This window comes from Zea mays, chromosome 8, assembly GCF_902167145.1.
Source record: "Zea mays cultivar B73 chromosome 8, Zm-B73-REFERENCE-NAM-5.0, whole genome shotgun sequence".
Classification (NCBI taxonomy): Eukaryota; Viridiplantae; Streptophyta; class Magnoliopsida; order Poales; family Poaceae; genus Zea; species Zea mays.
In genome coordinates, this window is record NC_050103.1 from 119,967,101 (window position 1) to 119,987,761 (window position 20,661).

Consider the following 20,661-nt stretch of genomic DNA (forward strand, 5'->3'; position numbering starts at 1 on the left):
CAAAGCTTTAGTGACTAGAGAGAGTGATTTGTAGTGTTCATTTGAGCTCTTGCGCTTGGATCGCATTCTTTTCTTTCGCATTCTTTCTTGTGATCAAACACTCACTTGTAATTGAGGCAAGAGACACCAATTGTGTGGTGGTCCTTGCGGGAAGTTTGATTCCCAAGTGATTTGAGAAGAGAAGCTCACTCGGTCCGAGGGACCGTTTGAGAGAGGGAAAGGGTTGAAAAAGACCCGGCCTTTGTGGCCTCCTCAACGGGGAGTAGGTTTGCAAGAACCGAACCTCGGTAAAACAAATCTGTGTGTCTCACTTCTTATTTGCTTGAGATTTGTTTTGCACCCTCTCTCGCGGACTCGGTTTTATTTCTAACACTAACCCAGCTTGTAGTTGTGTTTATATTTGTAAATTTCAGTTTCGCCCTATTCACCCCCCCTCTAGGCGACTATCAATTGGTATCAGAGCCCAGTGCTTCATTAGAGCCTAACCGCTCGAAGTGATGTCGGGAGATCATGCCAAGAAGGAGATGGAGACCGGCGAAAAGCCCACTACAAGCCACGGGAGCACTTCATCGGAAGAGTCCCGCACCAAGAGGAAGGAGAAGAAAGACTCCTCCAAAGGGAAGGAGAAGAAGAAGGACTCCTCCAAAGGGAAGGAGAAGAAATCTTCTTCACACAAAGAGAAGAAGGAAAAATCCTCTTCTCACAAGCCTCGTCGGAGTGGGGACAAGAAAAAGAAGATGAGGAAAGTGGTCTACTACGAGACCGACTCTTCATCAACATCCACCTCCGGCTCCGACGCGGCGTCCGTCACTTCTAAGCGCCAAGAGCGCAAGAAGTATAGTAAGATTCCCCTACGCTACCCTCGCATTTCTAAACATACACCTCTACTTTCCGTCCCATTAGGCAAACCACCAACATTTGATGGTGAAGATTATGCTAGGTGGAGTGATTTAATGCGATTTCATCTAACCTCACTCCACAAAAGTATATGGGATGTCGTTGAGTTTGGTGCACAGGTACCATCCGTAGGGGATGAAGACTATGATAAGGATGAGGTGGCCCAAATCGAGCACTTCAACTCTCAAGCAACAACAATACTCCTCGCCTCTCTAAGTAGAGAGGAGTATAACAAAGTACAAGGGTTGAAGAGCGCCAAGGAGGTTTGGGATGTGCTCAAAACCGCACACGAAGGAGATGAGCTCACAAAGATCACCAAGCGGGAGACGATCGAGGGGGAGCTCGGTCGGTTCCGGCTTCACAAAGGGGAGGAGCCACAAAACATGTACAACCGGCTCAAGACCTTGGTGAATCAAGTGCGCAACCTCGGGAGCAAGAAATGGGATGACCACGAAATGGTTAAGATTATTCTAAGATCTCTTATTTTTCTTAACCCTACTCAAGTACAATTAATTCGTGGCAACCCAAGATATACACTAATGACCCCCGAGGAAGTAATCAGGAATTTTGTGAGTTTTGAGTGCATGATCGAAGGCTCGAGGAAGATCAACGAGCTTGATGATCCCTCCACATCCGAAGCTCAACCCGTCGCATTCAAGGCGACGAAGGAAAAGAAGGAGGAGTCTACACCAAGTAGACAACCAATCGACGCCTCCAAGCTCGACAATGAGGAAATGGCGCTCGTCATCAAGAGCTTCCGTCAAATCCTCAAACAAAGGAGGGGGAAAGACTACAAGTCCCGCTCCAAGAAGGTTTGCTACAAGTGTGGTAAGCCCGGTCACTTTATAGCTAAATGTCCATTATCAAGTGATAGTGATAGGGGCGACGACAAGAAGGGGAGAAGAAAGGAGAAGAAGAGGTACTACAAGAAGAAGGGCGGCGATGCCCATGTTTGTCGGGAGTGGGACTCCGACGAAAGCTCTAGCGACTCCTCCGACGACGAGGACGCCGCCAACATCGCCGTCACCAAGGGACTTCTCTTCCCAAACGTCGGCCACAAGTGCCTCATGGCAAAGGACGGCAAGAGAAAGAAGGTTAAATCAAAATCCTCCACTAAATATGAATCTTCTAGTGATGATAATGCTAGTGATGAGGAAGATAATTTGCGTACCCTTTTTGCCAACCTTAACATGAAACAAAAAGAAAAATTAAATGAATTAATTAGTGCTATTCATGAAAAGGATGACCTTTTGGATTCCCAAGCGGACTTTCTAATTAAGGAAAATAAGAAACATGTTAAGGTTAAGAATGCTTATGCTCTAGAGGTAGAAAAATGTGAAAAATTATCTAGTGAGCTAAGCACATGCCATGACACTATTGCCAACCTTAGAAATGAAAATGCCAAATTAATTGCTAAGGTTGATTCTCATGTTTGTAATGTCTCAACTTCCAATTCTAGAGATGATGATGTTGATTTACTTGCTAGAATTGATGAGTTGAATGTTTCTCTTGCTAGCCTTAGAAATGAAAATGAAAAATTGCATGCTAAGGCTAAAGATTTTGATGTTTGCAATGTTACTATTTCTAACCTTAGTAGTGAAAACGATATATTACATGCTAAGGTTGTAGAATTAAAATCTTGCAAACCCTCTACATCTATCATTGAGCATGTATCTATTTGTACTAGATGTAGAGATGTTGATATTAATGCTATTCATGATCACATGTCCTTAATTAAACAACAAAATGATCATATAGCAAAATTAGATGCTAAAATTGCCGAGCATAACCTAGAAAATGAAAATTTTAAATTTGCTCGTAGTATGCTTTATAATGGGAGACGCCCTGGCATCAAGGATGGCATTGGCTTCCGAAGGGGAGACAATGTCAAACTTAATGCCCCTCCTAAAAGGTTGTCCAACTTTGTTAAGGGCAAGGCTCCCATGCCTCGGGATAACGAGGGTTACATTTTATACCCTGCCGGTTATCCCGAGGACAAAATTAGGAGAATTCATTCTAGGAAGTCTCACTCTGGCCCCAACCATGCTTTTATGTATAAGGGTGAGACATCTAGCTCTAGGCAACCAACCCGTGCTAAGTTGCCTAAGAAGAAAACTCCTAGTGCATCAAATGAACATAGTCTTTCATTTAAAACTTTTGATGCATCTTATGTTTTGACTAATAAATCCGGCAAGGTAGTTGCCAAATATGTTGGGGGCAAGCACAAGGGGTCAAAGACTTGTGTTTGGGTACCCAAAGTTCTTGTGTCTAATGCCAAAGGACCCAAAACCATTTGGGTACCTAAAGTCAAGAACTAAACTTGTTTTGTAGGTTTATGCATCCGGGGGCTCAAGTTGGATCATCGACAACGGGTGCACAAACCACATGACAGGGGAGAAGAAAATGTTCTCCTCCTATGAGAAAAATCAAGATCCCCAACGAGCCATCACATTCGGGGATGGAAATCAAGGTTTGGTCAAAGGATTGTGTAAAATTGTTATATCTCCTGACCATTCTATTTCCAATGTTTTTCTTGTAGATTCATTAGATTACAATTTGCTTTATGTATCTCAATTATGCAAAATGGGCTACAACTGTTTATTCACTGATGTAGGTGTCACTGTCTTTAGAAGAAGTGATGATTCAATAGCATTTAAGGGTGTGTTAGAGGGTCAGCTATACTTAGTAGATTTTGATAGAGCTGAACTCGACACATGCTTAATTGCTAAGACTAACATGGGTTGGCTCTGGCACCGCCGACTAGCCCATGTTGGGATGAAGAATCTTCACAAGCTTCTAAAGGGAGAACACATTTTAGGACTAACAAATGTTCATTTTGAGAAAGACAGGATTTGTAGCGCATGCCAAGCAGGAAAGCAAGTTGGTGCACATCATCCACACAAGAACATCATGACGACCGACAGGCCGCTTGAGCTACTCCACATGGATCTATTCGGCCCGATAGCTTACATAAGCATCGGCGGGAGTAAGTATTGTCTTATAATTGTGGATGATTATTCTCGCTTCACTTGGGTATTCTTTTTGCAGGAAAAATCTCAAACCCAAGAGACCTTAAAAGGATTCTTGAGACAGGCTCAAAATGAGTTCGGCTTAAGGATCAAGAAAATTAGAAGCGACAACGGGACGGAGTTCAAGAACTCTCAAATCGAAGGCTTCCTTGAGGAGGAGGGCATCAAGCATGAGTTCTCTTCTCCCTACACGCCACACCAAAATGGTGTAGTGGAGAGGAAGAATCGAACTCTATTGGACATGGCAAGGACCATGCTTGATGAGTACAAGACTTCGGATCGGTTTTGGGCCGAGGCGGTCAACACCGCTTGCTACGCCATCAACCGGTTATATCTTCACTGAATCCTCAAGAAGACATCATATGAACTCCTAACCGGTAAAAAGCCCAATATTTCATATTTTAGAGTCTTTGGTAGCAAATGTTTTATTCTTGTTAAAAGAGGTAGAAAATCTAAATTTGCTCCTAAGACTGTAGAAGGCTTTTTACTAGGATATGATTCAAACACAAGGGCATATAGAGTCTTTAACAAGTCCTCTGGACAAGTTGAAGTTTCTTGTGACGTTGTGTTTGATGAGACTAACGGCTCTCAAGTAGAGCAAGTTGATCTTGATGAGATAGGTATTGAAGAGGCCCCGTGCATCGCGCTAAGGAACATGTCCATTGGGGATGTGTGTCCTAAGGAATCCGAAGAGCCTACAAATGCACAAGATCAACCATCCTCCTCCACGCAAGCATCTCCACCGACTCAAAATGAGGATGAAGCTCAAGTTGATGAAGTAGAAGATCAAGAAAATGAGCCACCTCAAGATGACGGCAATGATCAAGGGGGAGATACAAATGATCAAGACAAGGAGGATGAAGAGCAAAGGCCGCCACACCCAAGAGTCCACCAAGCAATCCAACGAGATCACCCCGTCGACACCATCCTCGGCGACATTCATAAGGGGGTAACTACTAGATCTCGTGTTGCACATTTTTGTGAGCATTACTCTTTTGTTTCCTCTATTGAGCCACACAGGGTAGAGGAAGCACTACAAGATTCGGATTGGGTGGTGGCGATGCAAGAGGAGCTCAACAATTTCACTAGGAATGAGGTATGGCATTTAGTTCCACGTCCTAACCAAAATGTTGTAGGAACCAAATGGGTCTTCCGCAACAAGCAAGATGAGCATGGTGTGGTGACAAGGAACAAAGCTCGACTTGTGGCCAAGGGATACTCCCAAGTCGAAGGTTTGGATTTCGGTGAAACCTATGCACCCGTAGCTAGGCTTGAGTCAATTCGCATATTATTGGCCTATGCTACTTACCATGGCTTTAAGCTTTATCAAATGGACGTGAAAAGTGCCTTCCTCAATGGACCAATCAAGGAAGAGGTCTATGTTGAGCAACCTCCCGGCTTTGAAGATAGTGAGTACCCTAACCATGTTTATAAGCTCTCTAAGGCGCTTTATGGGCTCAAGCAAGCCCCAAGAGCATGGTATGAATGCCTTAGAGATTTCCTTATCGCTAATGGCTTCAAAGTCGGAAAGGCCGATCCTACTCTATTCACTAATACTCTTGAAAATGACTTGTTTGTATGCCAAATTTATGTTGATGATATTATATTTGGGTCTACTAACGAGTCTACATGTGAAGAGTTTAGTAGGATCATGACACAGAAATTCGAGATGTCTATGATGGGGGAGTTGAAGTACTTCTTGGGATTTCAAGTGAAGCAACTCCATGAGGGCACCTTCATTAGCCAAACGAAGTATACTCAAGACATTCTAAATAAGTTTGGGATGAAGGATGCCAAGCCCATCAAGACACCCATGGGAACTAATGGGCATCTCGACCTCGACATGGGAGGTAAGTCCGTGGATCAAAAGGTATACTGGTCGATGATAGGTTCTTTACTCTATTTATGTGCATCTCGACCGGATATTATGCTTTCTGTATGCATGTGTGCAAGATTCCAAGCCGACCCTAAGGAAGCTCACCTTACGGCCGTAAAATGAATCTTGAGATATTTGGCTTATACTCCTAAGTTTGGGCTTTGGTATCCTAGGGGATCCACATTTGATTTGATTGGTTATTCGGATGCCGATTGGGCGGGGTGTAAAATCAATAGGAAGAGCACATCGGGGACTTGCCAGTTCTTGGGAAGATCCTTGGTGTCTTGGGCTTCAAAGAAGCAAAATTCGGTTGCTCTTTCCACCGTCGAAGCCGAGTATATTGCCGCAGGCCATTGTTGCGCGCAATTGCTTTGGATGAGGCAAACCCTGCGGGACTACGATTACAAATTAACCAAAGTCCCTTTGCTATGTGATAATGAGAGTGCAATCAAGATGGTGGATAATCCCGTCGAGCATAGCCGCACTAAGCACATAGCCATTCGGTATCATTTTCTTAGGGATCACCAACAAAAGGGAGATATCGAGATTTCATATATTAACACTAAAGATCAATTAGCCGATATCTTTACCAAGCCTCTTGATGAACAAACTTTTAACAAACTTAGGCATGAGCTAAATATTCTTGATTCTAGGAACTTCTTTTGTTAAAATTGCACACATAGCTCATTTATATACCTTTGATCATGTCTCTTTCATATGCTATGACTAATGTGTCTTCAAGTCTATTTCAAACCAAGTCATAGGTGTATTGAAAGGGAATTGGAGTCTTCGGCGAAGACAAAGGCTTCCACTCCGTAATTCTTCTTTCGCCGTCACTTCAAGCAACTCTCCATTCTAGGGGGAGAAAGCATGAGCACCAAGCAAAAGGACTTCATCTTTGGTATAATCTTCACTCATTTATTTATGACCAAAGGGGAAGAAAGTAATGAAAGGGCTCTAATGATTCCGTTTTTGGCGATTCATGCCAAAGGGGGAGAGAGTATGAGCCCAAAGCAAAAGGACCGCACCACCACCAATTTCAAAAACTTAGTTTTTCAAAGAGTATTTTCAATTGGTATCCTATTGTGTTCAAAAGGGGGAGAAAGTAGTATTTCAAAAATGATATATCAAAACCCTCTTGAACACTAAGAGGAGGATCTCATTTAGGGGGAGTTTTGTTTAGTCAAAGGAAAAGCATTTGAAACAGGGGGAGAAAATTTCAAATCTTGAAAATGCTTCGAAAAATCTTATTCATTTACCTTTGACTATTTGCACAAAGAACTTTGAAAAGGATTTACAAAATAGTTTGCAAAAACAAAACATGTGGTGCAAGCGTGGTCCAAAATGTTAAAAATAAAGAAACAATCCATGCATATCTTGTAAGTATTAATATTGGCTCAATTCCAAGCAACCTTTGCACTTACATTATGCAAACTAGTTCAATTATGCATTTCTATCCTTGCTTTGGTTTGTGTTGGCATCAATCACCAAAAAGGGGGAGATTGAAAGGGAATTAGGCTTACACCTAGTTCCTAAATAATTTTGGTGGTTGAATTGCCCAACACAAATAATTGGACTAACTAGTTTGCTCTAGTGTACAAATTATACAAGTGCCAAAGGTTCACACTTAGCCAATAAAAAGATCAAGTTTTGGATTCAACAAAGGAGCAAAGGGGCAACCGAAGGCACCTCTGGTCTGGGGGCACCGGACTGTCCGATGTACACCGGACAGTGTCCGGTGCACCAGAGGACTCCAACTCGAACTCGTCACCTTCGGGAATCTCCAGAGGCACTCGCGCTATAATTCACCGGACTGTCCGGTGTACACCGGATAGTGTCCGGTGCTCCAAGGAAGAGCCGCCTCAGGAACTCGCCAGCCTCGGGAAATCGCAACGGCTGCTCCGCTATAATTCACCGGACTGTCCGGTGTACACCGGACTGTCCGGTGAACCAGCAGAGCAACGGCTACTTCGCGCCAACGGTCACCTGCAGGCGCATTCAATGCGCGCCAGAAGCGCGCAGAAGTCAGGCACGCCCATACTGGCGCACCGGACATTGAACAATACATGTCTGGTGTGCACCGGACATCCAGGCGGGCCCAGAAGACAGAGCTCCAACGGTCGAATCCCAACGGCATTTGGTGACGTGGCTGGCGCACCGGACTGTCCGGTGTGCACCGGACTGTCCGGTGCACCATACGACAGACAGCCTCCACCAACGGTCATGTTTGGTGGTTGGGGCTATAAATACCCCAACCACCCCACCATTCATTGCATCCAAGTTTTCCAGCTTCCAACCACTATACAAGAGCTAGCATTCATTGCAAAGCACACCAAAAGAGATCAAATCCTCTCCCAACTCCACACAAAGCTTTAGTGACTAGAGAGAGTGATTTGTAGTGTTCATTTGAGCTCTTGCGCTTGGATCGCATTCTTTCTTGTGATCAAACACTCACTTGTAATTGAGGCAAGAGACACCAATTGTGTGGTGGTCCTTGCGGGAAGTTTGATTCCCAAGTGATTTGAGAAGAGAAGCTCACTCGGTCCGAGGGACCGTTTGAGAGAGGGAAAGGGTTGAAAAAGACCCGGCCTTTGTGGCCTCCTCAACGAGGAGTAGGTTTGCAAGAACCGAACCTCGGTAAAACAAATCCGTGTGTCTCACTTCTTATTTGCTTGAGATTTGTTTTGCACCCTCTCTCGCGGACTCGGTTTTATTTCTAACACTAACCCAGCTTGTAGTTGTGTTTATATTTGTAAATTTCAGTTTCGCCCTATTCACCCCCCCTCTAGGCGACTATCAACAAGATAACATCCATTAACTACAAGCCAGCAAAAAGCAAGAAAAAAGAGAATCAGGGACAAACTTGAAAGTAACCAACTATAAAGTCTAGCAATAGTGTAAGTAATTCTGCATTTGTTATCAGCAACTGCTCATGGTCCCATGACTACCGAATGTGAGAACAGAGGGGGCTTCCAGAGCACTAACTAGAATCTTGACATGACAGGTATCTACCATCTTTAAATTATCTGGTATGTATTTTTGTATACCTCTATCAAATGATAGCATGCAATCTAAGGTGCTCAGGTCTTGCAAATTTTGCTGATTTAACAAACTATGACAACTGGATATTTTCAGCATTCTTCATAAGCAAGTAACTATGTGTTAGGGTCAAGAAATACTTTCTGTATGTAGATATGGATCTAATTCTCTAACCTCCTAACAAACCTGCTACTTCTCTTATCCAAAATCTTGTAAATAGAATTAGTGTAAGCAATTCAACATTTTTATAAGCTTCTTCTCATGGTCCCATGACTACCCAATGTGAGAACAAAGGGGGCATCGGCCCTGAAAACCACGCAGACAATTGACTTCTTTTTTTATTCATCATTTTTTGCTCGTAAGGCTTGTTCTACAAGTGTTTATTATACTATACTATACTCATTCAGATCTAAACTTTTGCAGTTGCGAAGGGAATCTCAAATAAAAAATTGTCAATCTTAAGTTTCTTCATCAACCAGGTATTTTCTTAACAATTTCATTTGAAACTCAGTTATGCCTGACTACATTGATCATAGAGTGTTTACTGAAATTGGGTATGGGGGTTTCATTGTAGTAGTTTGTTGCTAAAACTTCATGATAAATGGAGAACCTTCATAAATAAACTCAGATCTAAATTTATACAACTCATATCATTTTGCACCAACCACTCTAGGTACTTACTTTCCTCTCTAATACTATTATCCAGAAACCTCTGCTCCTTTTCCTGAACAAAAAAAAAGGTTCAGAGATATGGAACATCGCAACCTACATGTTATAGTCATAAATCATAAGCTCCCTATTCTTGTAAAATTAAATGGTTGTCAGAGCCCGATATCCACGGAGAACCTTTTATATAATTATAATTGACAGCATTCATCAAACAACCGACATGCTCTAGGAAGGTGGTGCACTGCTCCTACCACCGCTTCATGTCCAGCAGTTTCATGTTCAGCTCCCATGCCAGGGCCTCCACAAAAAAAGCAACACAAAACCAAGCAACGGGCAGAAACATTCATCTGAGGTTTGCAACTTTCTTTCCCTCTAACGGTTGGTCTATATGTCTTTTTGCACTTTGTTTCCTGTAGTTTAGTCACCTTAGGAGGTGTTATCGATAATTCTTAGATCTTGTATGTACATGATCCCTCATTCACTACTAGCTTCCTTAGCAACTCACATTTGTATTATGGTTCAGAAATGCCTCCACAATAACCAATGACTTGTCTCTGGTATGATGTCCACTAGCGTGAATCCACCATAAGGATGTTTAGAAATTCATTGCATTTGCTATAACTGAGATTTTGGATCCACTGGCATCATTGTGGCTTGCATGTCAGTACTTTGTACAGTAGAGATCATGCGAGTATTCTAACCAGTGACACCGTCAGTGATCCTATGCTTGGCAGTGCCTCTAATAAGGATCTTATTAGGTCCATCAGCCCTTTCTGTTCTGAAAAAGGTGAAGTAGGCATCATTTGCGTGCCCAATGTCATCATCAATATTGCGATAAATTTATGTTTTGTTTACCTACTGCAGCCTAAGACTGTGACTCCTTTTCAACGAATCAAGGTGGACAACGTCAGATTTGCAGACGAGAGGCTTCATGATAACTCATATTGGGCTAAGGTGCTTTGCTGCTTTGTTGATCATACATGCACATGTTGATGGATTTTTAGCATTTATCAAGCTAAATCTTTTTCTTTGCTACAACTTATGCGACATTAACGTTGTTACTTGATTCCTTTTGAAATGATTGTCTTGGAGCTGATAATCTAGCTATGCACGAGGCGTGAGCTGGTGTCGTTACTTCTGCACCAAGCATTGGAACTAATGTTGGAAAGCCTGGAAGTGTAGTGATAGCTAGGCCGGCCGGAAGGTGTCGTCGTGTCGTATTCATGAGCGTACGTATTGTGGGTGTCTGATGGTTGTCGTAGTCGTTTCCTAACAGTAACCTGTGTTAGGGTTTGCAGCTGCAAAAAGAAAAAAAGCTTCCGAACAGGCCGTTGGGCTCGGGGGCTGCAATTGCTCCTGCTCCTTAGCGCAAAACAAACTAAAGTAGTGTTTGTCTCTCTATTTTATTGCAAAAAATTGAACTAGAAGCCCCACAAACATGACAAACACGCCATACATGGATTTCCTTCATATGCTCATCGAATATTTTGTATGTCGTTTCAACGCACGGACACCTAACTAGTCCTTTAATTAAGTTAAAATGGTCTTTAACCGAGCGATGAGCCAATGGTTGACTTGGCTGAGTGCTTGGGCCTAGCTGAGCAACTTGCCTGTTGTGCTTGAGGTCGGTGGACGCGTGACTGGTGAGGTAGCCCATGGATCGTGAAAACATTAAGGGCCTATTTGGATCTAGGAGCTAAAGCAAAATGTCTAAAGTTTAGCTCCTCCTAAGAAGCTAAAAGTGTCTAATACATTTTTACTATTTTAGTCACTTTTATTTCTTTTTGTTTGGATCTTTACATATTTTTACTATTTTAGACACTATTAATTCTTTATGTTTGGATTTTAGCCACTTTTATTTTAACTCCTCGGATTCAAACAGGCTCAAAGCCATACTAGTACTCGACTACTCTATAGTGCAGTGTAGACGAGCCTTTTCGTGCATGTTAATAGGCCTTTTCACACTTGCATAAATGATACGGGCTCATGTCCACCCGTGGCCATAGCCTCAACCCAAGCATAGCCGAATGCATAGGCTAGAGCCGGCTCAGCCCAAAATAATTTTGTATTGCATCATGTTTAGACTATGTTTTTTTCAAGCTTCATGCACTCATGCTAACCCGTCGGACCTGACCCTATATGTATTTAGGGTAACATCACATAAGCAAATTATAGAACTAAGGTCTGATTTGGTTTAAGGAACTAAAGATTAGTCTCTCAACTATAGCCTTATTTAGTCCCTAAATTACTAAGCGGTAGAACTAAAACAAGAATTAAATTATTTTAGTCTGTAGTCCCTAAGAGTGACTAAAAAAAGACTAAACCATATAAATTCAATTTTCCCCTTCTTTATTTGAATTACACAAATGACGTGAGAATGCTTAAGGATATTTTAGTTCACTTATAATTCATTTAATGTATTTCGAATACTTTTAGTATCTAGAAACAAACGTAGTAGTCTCATAGCTAAACTTGAGTCCCTGAAAACTAAACTTGAGTCCCTGAACTAAAAGTAACCAAACGGGCCCTAAGCAAATCATGGAACTAATTGGGTTTAATATGTTCATCTTATCGTTTGATAGTTTCTAAACCTAAACCAAACGACGTCAGCTACCTTTTTATATATAAAACCATACTTTGAAAGTTAACAATTTGTGTGTTCAGAAATCCACAATGATGTTCGCCCGTTGAATCATTTGTGGTTGTTCGCCCGTTCAATCATTTATTTTGTTCGAAGGCAGCATTGTTTGTGGTACTGCAAATCAGCAGATGACTGCAAAATCGCCTGCACGATCGGCACGACCCTTGTCACAAAAAAAAAAAAAAAAAATCGACAGCACGATCACTAATTCCGCAGGCAAAGTTCGGCGGCCATGCTCGCCAATCCACTTTGCAGGGCTACAGAGCGAAGCCGCTTCTATCGACAGCTTCAAACGCAACGAAACGGGTGGCGGCGTGCATCGGCACGATGTGCGGTGCCAGACGGGAAGCAATAATCAAACCGACAGGAAGAGCGCCGGAAGATTGCTCGGTGCAAATCTGTGTGCGCCGCAGGGCTGAGGAACCTATCGCCGATGACACGGCAGCCAGATCCTTAAGCTGAGCACCCGCGGCGCGAAGTTCGTTCTACGCCCCCAGAACAAGGCCGCCAAGAGTGGATTGTTCTCTTGAAGCCGAAAGAAGAGGCGACAGAAGGGAAAAAACAAAAACAAATCGAAACAAGCATAACGAAACGAACTTCTACACGAACTGAGAGGTCGACGAAGGGTCCATCTCCATCGTCTACGGCGGTGGATGTGATGAGCGAGAGAGAGAGCTAGGGTTACAGAAGCGATGGACGGCGTGGCCCGTTTTATAAAGAGAACCAGATTGTTCTAGAAGCCCTAATCTCTGATGAGTGTATATGGGCCGGCCCAAATGGACAACTACGGGAAATAAGTGCTCATTGGCTTTTTCTTTTTTAACCGCCAATATCCCACTCAGTTAATTTTATTTAAGGGTCTCACTCAGTTTGTGGACCAATGAAGAAGGGTGTACTCAGCCTAAGAGCAAGTTTAATAATGCAATTGACCGTTGACTGTAATGATCTTTGTAACCTACTATTTAGTATTATTTATATGTATAATAGTTAGCTCTTCACTATTAGTATAGAGCTCCGCTTGCATCCCTTACAAAGCTTATAGTCTGCTTCTCCTTACCTTTACACCTCAGCATTTGTTCAACTTATAGCCTCTTACTAGGTGAGTGCCCGTGCGTTGCGACGGGAGTAAAAAATTATATAAAATCTAAGGACCACTACTTTTACATGTAAATTATGTATAAATGCATATCAAAAGTAACCAGCAGTATGTGAGCGTGCGTGCGGATCAGACAGCAAGTCGCCAAGAAGGAAGGCTAGGCAGCAAATTACCAACAGTAATTCAGACACCAGTATATTTTTGTTTCTTATTGAACAAATATGCTATTGTTTTTATTTATGGATCAAGCAAGGCATGAGAGATTGGACTTTTAGTATCAACAGCGTGCATAAGTGGGACTTCAGTGATCACTTATACATTGCGGGCCCAACGTTATTAGGAATCAAACCGCAGCCTTCAAAACCATCGTTTCAGGGAGCGATTCATTCACCTGGGTAAGAGCACATGACAAAATGATTGATGTATAATTGAAGTGCCACCATGATATGATGCTACTTAATGTATAGTGAACAATGGTGCCTTGCATGATAGGTGGCCTCGCATGGCCCAATGCATCAGAGTAGCATGCAACTTGCAAAAAAAAGAGGTACCAGCATCTGGAATTTCTCTGTATGATTCAGACGACTCAAAGTCCTAGACCAGATCATGAATTAGAAGAGATATATATTCACAGCTCCCTTTTACCAACTATATCAACACAACTATCTGCCCAAGGGAAATTCTTCAACCTCTACAAATAGTAGCTTCCTCACCAGGTGTAACTCGAATTTCACCCCTGCTCACACAGCTCCTGGAACCGGGCCAAGCTACAAGAACAAACTAAAGGCATGATTCATATGAACAGATGATAAAATAACATGTCTGTCTGTCCAAGCGAGAAATTAAGATTCAGTTTCAAGCAAACATGAGTTATAATCTACCACAATTTTGTTAGCTACCATGTCTGCCTGGCAGTTGATATGCCAAAAATTCTAATTCAGTCTTTAGGTTGACAATGCCATTGAGTTGATATGCTAGAATTTCCAGTTCAATCATTTAAGTTGACAATGCCATGGAGTTGAGGCAAATGCAGGAACAAGAAAATGATTTTACTGAAGTACCAGACAACATACAAAACCCATGGTCATACGACTGACCTTCTAAGAAGAGGCTTGGGGTTGTAAGGGAACAAATCCTTCTTTTGCAGATCTTCCAACGTTCTCTTTAATAAATAAAGACATTTTTTAGCATCGAGGAAAAGCTTCCGTGAATCCTCGACTTCTTTATCACAACCAGAACCATTCTTATACTGGTTACTTGAACTGGCTCTATTGCTATCTTTATCCCCAGAAATCCTCTGCCTTTTACAGTTAAGCTTTTCTATTTTTGTTGAGTAAACTGAATCATCAACAAAAGCATGCCAAGACTGGGAAACCAAGCGTAAACACATGTGCAAGTGTGTAAGAGAGGTCAAAGGTCACAATTCAAAAGACACTTTGTTCCATCTGAAGACGTCAGCAAAAATAGTTAAAAAAATGTAAGATAGGTACCAACCTTAATAGATATTGAGCACAAAGCACACCAACATCCCTAGATATGAGATAATCAACGAGTACCATGTGATCATAGTGCAGCTGCAGAATAGTTTCAATGAATGAAAAAATATTATGCTCAAAACAGGCATTATGGAGTGAAAGGGGAAAATTTTGAAAGATTAATAGAAGAAAGTACTATGTGTGAACAAAATTATGAGTCCTAAAGTACTGAATTTTGCATAGCATGTCCAATTACAAATGGTAATCTTGACCAGGTTCTCAATGATGGTTGCAGCACTGAATAATTAACCCATACAATAAAGTCAATCACTTGTACCACAACATAAACAAGAACTAAATGTCAAGATGCTACCTTACAAGAAAATATTGTGCCTCCAGCAGACCTGAAAAATAACGAGAACATTTTGATCGACTCACCAGATATTCAGTGCATGAAAGCAATATTGGGCAAGCAATATAAAGGCAACATGCTATCAGTTAAATATGGGTGTACTCTGCACAAGATAAAAATAAAAGAGAAACAAACTTGATGGAAGCAGGATGAATTACCTGCAAATATATCATGGAATATGGATTCTTCGCCAAAGAAATCATCAGTAAACATGTATCTGCAGTTTATTTATATATGTCACACTGGTACTTTATCTTCATGAATAAAAACCGAACTATATTCAGCGGGAAGCAGTGGCGGGGCCAAAAATTATACATAGGGAGGCAGCCAAAAGATTCAAAACATAGGCAAGAATAGTGTTACCAGGACGCAGGTGTGGGAACCAGAATCCGATACAGATGCAGGTGTTTAGCTAGGCAGGCTCAGAAAAATAGGATTCAGGAATTCTTCTAATACATTTTTAAAAATAGAACAACATTTTAGCTCTTCAAATATTAAGTACAATATTAATTCCTCTTCTTAGTAAAATGACATGAAACTCTCCTATGTCGTTAAAAAAATCTAAGATTAATCCTATTTACTATAATCCATTGTGTGCTTTACCAAAGGAAAAGGCCTGGGATTACAACAAAAGCTCCAAAATAGCTACAGTTTGTGCATAGAACAACAGTCAAAACCAGCATTTAAAGTGATTCCCTCTCTACGTCTACACACCTATCATTGTCTTAACCATCATTTAAAGTGATTCCCTCTCTACGGCTACACACCTATCATTGTCTTCTGCCATTTTTTCCCTCTCATGGATAACACACATGAGCTTCCTCTTGCCCTCTGCAGCAAGATTCTTTCTCAATGTATCAGATATGAGCCAGGCCATGTCAGGTGTCAATGGGCAATTCATTGTGTCAAGTTGTCATGGCAGCAATAAAAAATGGACATAGGTATCCCGCAACACTGCAGAAAATTTGAGTAAAGGCGGTAAAACTGGAAAAAAAAGTAAGGTAAGTGGTAGCATACTCTATTGGTTTATGCAAAAAGAGTTGCAGTTCAGACAGCAATTCAGTATTTGGCTTATGATGAATATCAGAAAAGGTGCTTTGTATTATGCTTCTATTAGTGACAAGTTTATCTCTTAAATCAGATGCTTCCGTCATGCTGATCATTCCAGAAATGACCATTGTATCTATCCGCAGGAGTAACTCACTGAAACTTGATGACTGTGCTGCTTCTAGGGGAATTCCTAAAAGGAGTCCCATGAGAAAATGGAATATGTAGAAGTATAGCGAAAGGTATATGAAAAAAATATTTGATGCATGTAGTTTACCTCTATAGTTAAGAATGAGAAATGGAAAGTAAAACAATCATATTAACAATCAGCATAGGATTGCTGAAGATTGAGAAATTTCACATTACCATCCATATAGTTCCTAAGCCTGAAAATGTTGGCAACCGAGACCGCACCTTGCATTTCTGTTTCTAGTCCTTGTATTTCCTCGAGAAGCAAATTATTTTCATCCTACAGTTTCTTCATCTCCTCCATGGCAATAAGTCGTTGCTTGTTAATGTACAGGATATCTGTAACAGACAAATGTTAAGACCTGTTTATCAGCAAGGAAGGAAGCGATATGAAAGACAGGTTGAAATGGAAAAAGTGCTACATTATGATGAAAAATAATAGTTGTGGTACTAAGTTGTGGTCTGATACAGATACAAAGCATTAACATTATGTGAAGCAAGGGAAGAGTAATTACTCCGTTGAGCCAGGTTGAAGAGCTCTGTAACATCACCCTCACATTGCTCGTCAGCCAAACTTGGTACCTGGAAACAACAATTACCCTCATAAGCCTCTTAAACGTAAACCAGGAAAGTAAATAAAAAACAGAAAATAAGTGGAATTGTCTGTGGTGATGTTATCCATGCCTGATCGCTATCTGCTTCGACGTCCAACCTACAAAATTCCCAGCACCCCGACATATAGAAACACACCTGAGAACACTGTCGTCCTTGACTTTACTCGCCATAGTCCACCTACTCACCCTTGAGGTAGTAGAAGAGTTCACGCGTCTGCATCGCCAGGAACAATAAACTCTCAGCGATCTATATTCAGGGGAACATAATCTTTCTTGTTCACAGACACGGAGAAGATACCAAATCATAATAAAAAACATAATGGGCATGTGATTTCAGGGAAGCATTGGCTCCAGTGATCTTGGTCTTCTTTGTTCTGTTGAGCACCTTCCTCACCTCGTTTGCAAGCTCTATGATCGAATCATCTTCGTGGCCTGAAGAGGGGCAGCATAATCACGATTTGATGTTTGAGTCTAGGATGTAAATACTGACTTTGCAGAAAGGACATACATGAACTACTCCCAGGTAATACCGTATTTTATGTAACACATGGGGTATAAATAACAGATATTCAGATTGTTAACCACTTAAAAATGTAAAAATAGGTTCTCTTACTAATGCTGGCTAATGCCTTCTCCATTGAGAACAGGTAATCCCTATTATAGCCAGTAGGGCCATTGGCTGTAGCAATTTGCCTGCCATTGCAAACAAGATTGTAGAACAAGTCACAATTTGATGCTTGCTCAGGTAAAATGCCCAAAAGATCAATAGAGGGGTGCAATGTCTCACCTTGCCATATCCTGCAAAGGAGCAGGGCCAAGATAGTACTTGTTGCCAATTGGATCTGGAGTGGAAACGAACTTGCATGAACACCAAGTTATGAGTTCCACAGAGCAACATCAGCAAATAGCATGGAATTGGTATTTTTGGTTTTGGAACTTCAGATCCTTAAACTAAGACGCCCGTCATAGCTGGTTTCAAGGGATCTCCTTCCTGAACATGCATCAAGGAAACATGAGAGTTCTGAAAGAAAAAGCAGTTCAAAGCTAACTGTTCATACATTGTAGAAATCAATGGATATCTTCTGGTCGTACTCACACTCTCTTCTCTCCAAGTACTGAAATGAAGGTGAAATTTCAGCGTAATTCTAGTTTTTTTGGAGCTGCAGAACATGGGAGAGAAAAAAAATTAGTGCACCTGCATTGCTTTTAACTCTTTTTCTGGACCACCCTTGACACAATATGCAATTCCCCAGTGAAAAAAAAGTTAACTGTAAATAAGACCAACATAACAAAATTATGGGAATCTTAAATGTGAGTAGCATCTGATGAAAAGATCTTTAAATGAGCATATCATCATTCATCAAAAACAAAATCAGAACTAAAAAAATGCGCATCAAGAATTTTATACAAAAGAGTAATGAATGGAGTAGAAGACAAAAAGGCCAATCATGCTCTCTAAATAGATAAGAGATCTTGAAAAGATGAATGTAAAAACGAAATATTATGAATGGTTACCAGTTACCAGGTTACACTCTGGAAAGTAAAGTTTCATTGTGTGACTTAGTTGTGGTCACTCCAAGTATTCACAAACAAGTGCAGTCAGTAACCTACCTGCAATTTAACAGACATCCTCTCAGGTGGTCTCTGGTTGAGAACCATCCCGCCTTGTGGGTTCTGAACCTGCTGCCCTTGAAGCAGTTTCTTCGCTGAAATGAGGATGTAATAGTGACAGTGGGTAAACGATTGAGCAGCAGCACACTGTCTGTGTGTTTAAATGCTAGTTATTCACCAATCTCATAGAACACGTCGTTCACATTGGTAGCTGTTTTGGCAGAAGTTTCCATGAAGAAGAGACCATTTTCTTGAGCGTACGCCTTTGCTTCCTGCAGCATAGGATAATGTTACCTAATGTATTTTGTTTTGGTTCAGTAGACACCATCACGATCAAACGAGAGGAAGACAAAAAAACATTGCTGCTATCATGCACCAACATTTTCATGCTCCCAGGTCCCAGCTTACACGAGACATCAAACTGGAAGTAATCACTAAAAAGACATTCTGTGTTCCCTACCACTCTGCTTAGCTCAGATGTTGTTGCCAGATTACGACAGTGATGACTGATCGATGACATGATCAATAAATAGCTAAGCTAACCTGTTCTGCAGTGTCCATCCCTTTTGCCATGAGCACGTCGACGACTGCTTCCTCGAGTAGACAGGCCACATGGAGTGAGGTCTCCGGGGAAACAGAAGTTTAGGCTCCATTAGGCGGCAAAACATGTGCGAGCGGACCTGTGCCACTATCGTAGTCGGGGCCGAGGACTGGCAAGGCGCCGCTGCGAAGTACAAATATATAGCATAGTTAGCCCTCTAAAATACTTTAGAACCAAAATCTCACAAAATGAAAACACTGGCCTAACCGAGGCACAGGTTACAACAGACATCTGAAGATATTTCCAGGCCCTAAACGCAGATGGCATGGCATCCTGCTTTGAGAAACACGAATTTTGTTCCGCGGTGCCATTACCGTTGGCGCTCGCTGCCGGCAGCGGCATGCCTAGCCCCAGCCCCGCGGCGGCGAGCTTGGCATGGATGCGGGGGCGAGCTTGACATGGATGCGGCGACGAGCTTGGCATATAAGTAGTTCATCTACAACAGTACAAAAACATCAATACCAAGTGTCAAAAGAATTGTACAACAATGGTTGAGGAAAGAATAAAAGCAACAGAATTGTTGCGGGGCCTCTCATGTATTTGTGTGTGCCCAGCAACCCTAGAAGGATAACGCATAATTAAAGTTCATACACACACATGTATATACAAACCGTCATTGGTTTATCTAGGTTCGCATCAATAGAAATTCAGCACAGTGGTCCTAAGCAAGGCCTATATGTAGCACTCTTAAATCTTAATGGTACATCTGTGCAGATCACCCACACAAAAATGTACTCCCAGCTTCTAGATTCTAATGTATCATGATTACTACTGTGCTTTCTATAGACTGGCAGTCCCAGTGCAAGTAAACTGGGAGTAAATTACATTTTATATAAGAGAAGACATAGTTTGATGATGAAAAGCTTTCTGCTGTCCACCATGCACTATAGGTACAACAAAATCGACTAAAAAGTTGCAGTAGCAACGCAAACAAGTGAATCAAGTATTAAGTATACTACAGGTTCCCAAGTCTCAATCAATACACTAAAGTGCTAATCAGCATGGAGTAACCAATAAATGCATTCGTTGGGACAAAAACAAGAAGACATAAGCACGCTTACCCTCGTGGAAACCCTGAGCAGCAGAGCTAGGACAGGTCTGCACACAAGAGAAAATGTTACCAGTAGGATTAGTCAGCATTCACATTCCTCTGGACGCAAGCAAAATCTAACCTAATGCTGTGGAGTCGCACATCAGTGTCCAGCTACTTGTGAGAGCGCAATCCACCTCAAGGAGCATCGCGGGATTCACATTCCACAGTAGAAGCCTGACAACGGGAGCAAGGGGGCCAGGGGGTGTAACAACTGACCTTCTCGCGGTCGATTGGTTCGGGGCGGAGGCGCGCCATCGGGGGCGGACCACGGTGCTGCATGCGAGACTTACCGAACCCCAAAAAACAGGGTGCTCGATGACGACATCAATCTGGGGTGACCTGAAGGAGCCCGAGAAGCCGTCGCAGGGTATT

At 41.9% G+C, this 20,661-nt stretch overlaps 2 long non-coding RNA genes and 1 pseudogene across 3 annotated transcripts; 1 reads left to right on the plus strand and 2 right to left on the minus strand.

Moving 5' to 3' along the window:
* The first annotated feature begins 10,890 nt into the window (after nt 1-10,890).
* LOC100502139 (uncharacterized) lies at nt 10,891-11,293 on the plus strand. The gene has a single exon (NR_157379.1). It is a non-coding gene; the product is annotated as an uncharacterized lncRNA (long non-coding RNA).
* A 4,541-nt stretch (nt 11,294-15,834) lies between these two features.
* Nucleotides 15,835-16,923, minus strand: LOC103635770 (uncharacterized). The gene is made up of 3 exons (XR_002264203.1): nt 16,886-16,923; nt 16,596-16,709; nt 15,835-16,374 (listed from the first exon to the last, which is right to left on the minus strand). It is a non-coding gene; the product is annotated as an uncharacterized lncRNA (long non-coding RNA).
* Nucleotides 16,924-17,224: 301 nt separating this feature from the next.
* Nucleotides 17,225-18,813, minus strand: LOC109941553 (gamma-glutamylcyclotransferase pseudogene; annotated as a pseudogene). The gene is made up of 7 exons (NR_160912.1): nt 18,774-18,813; nt 18,612-18,690; nt 18,180-18,212; nt 18,043-18,099; nt 17,772-17,975; nt 17,598-17,677; nt 17,225-17,416 (listed from the first exon to the last, which is right to left on the minus strand). The product of NR_160912.1 is annotated as a gamma-glutamylcyclotransferase pseudogene (transcript).
* Between the last annotated feature and the right edge of the window lie 1,848 nt (nt 18,814-20,661).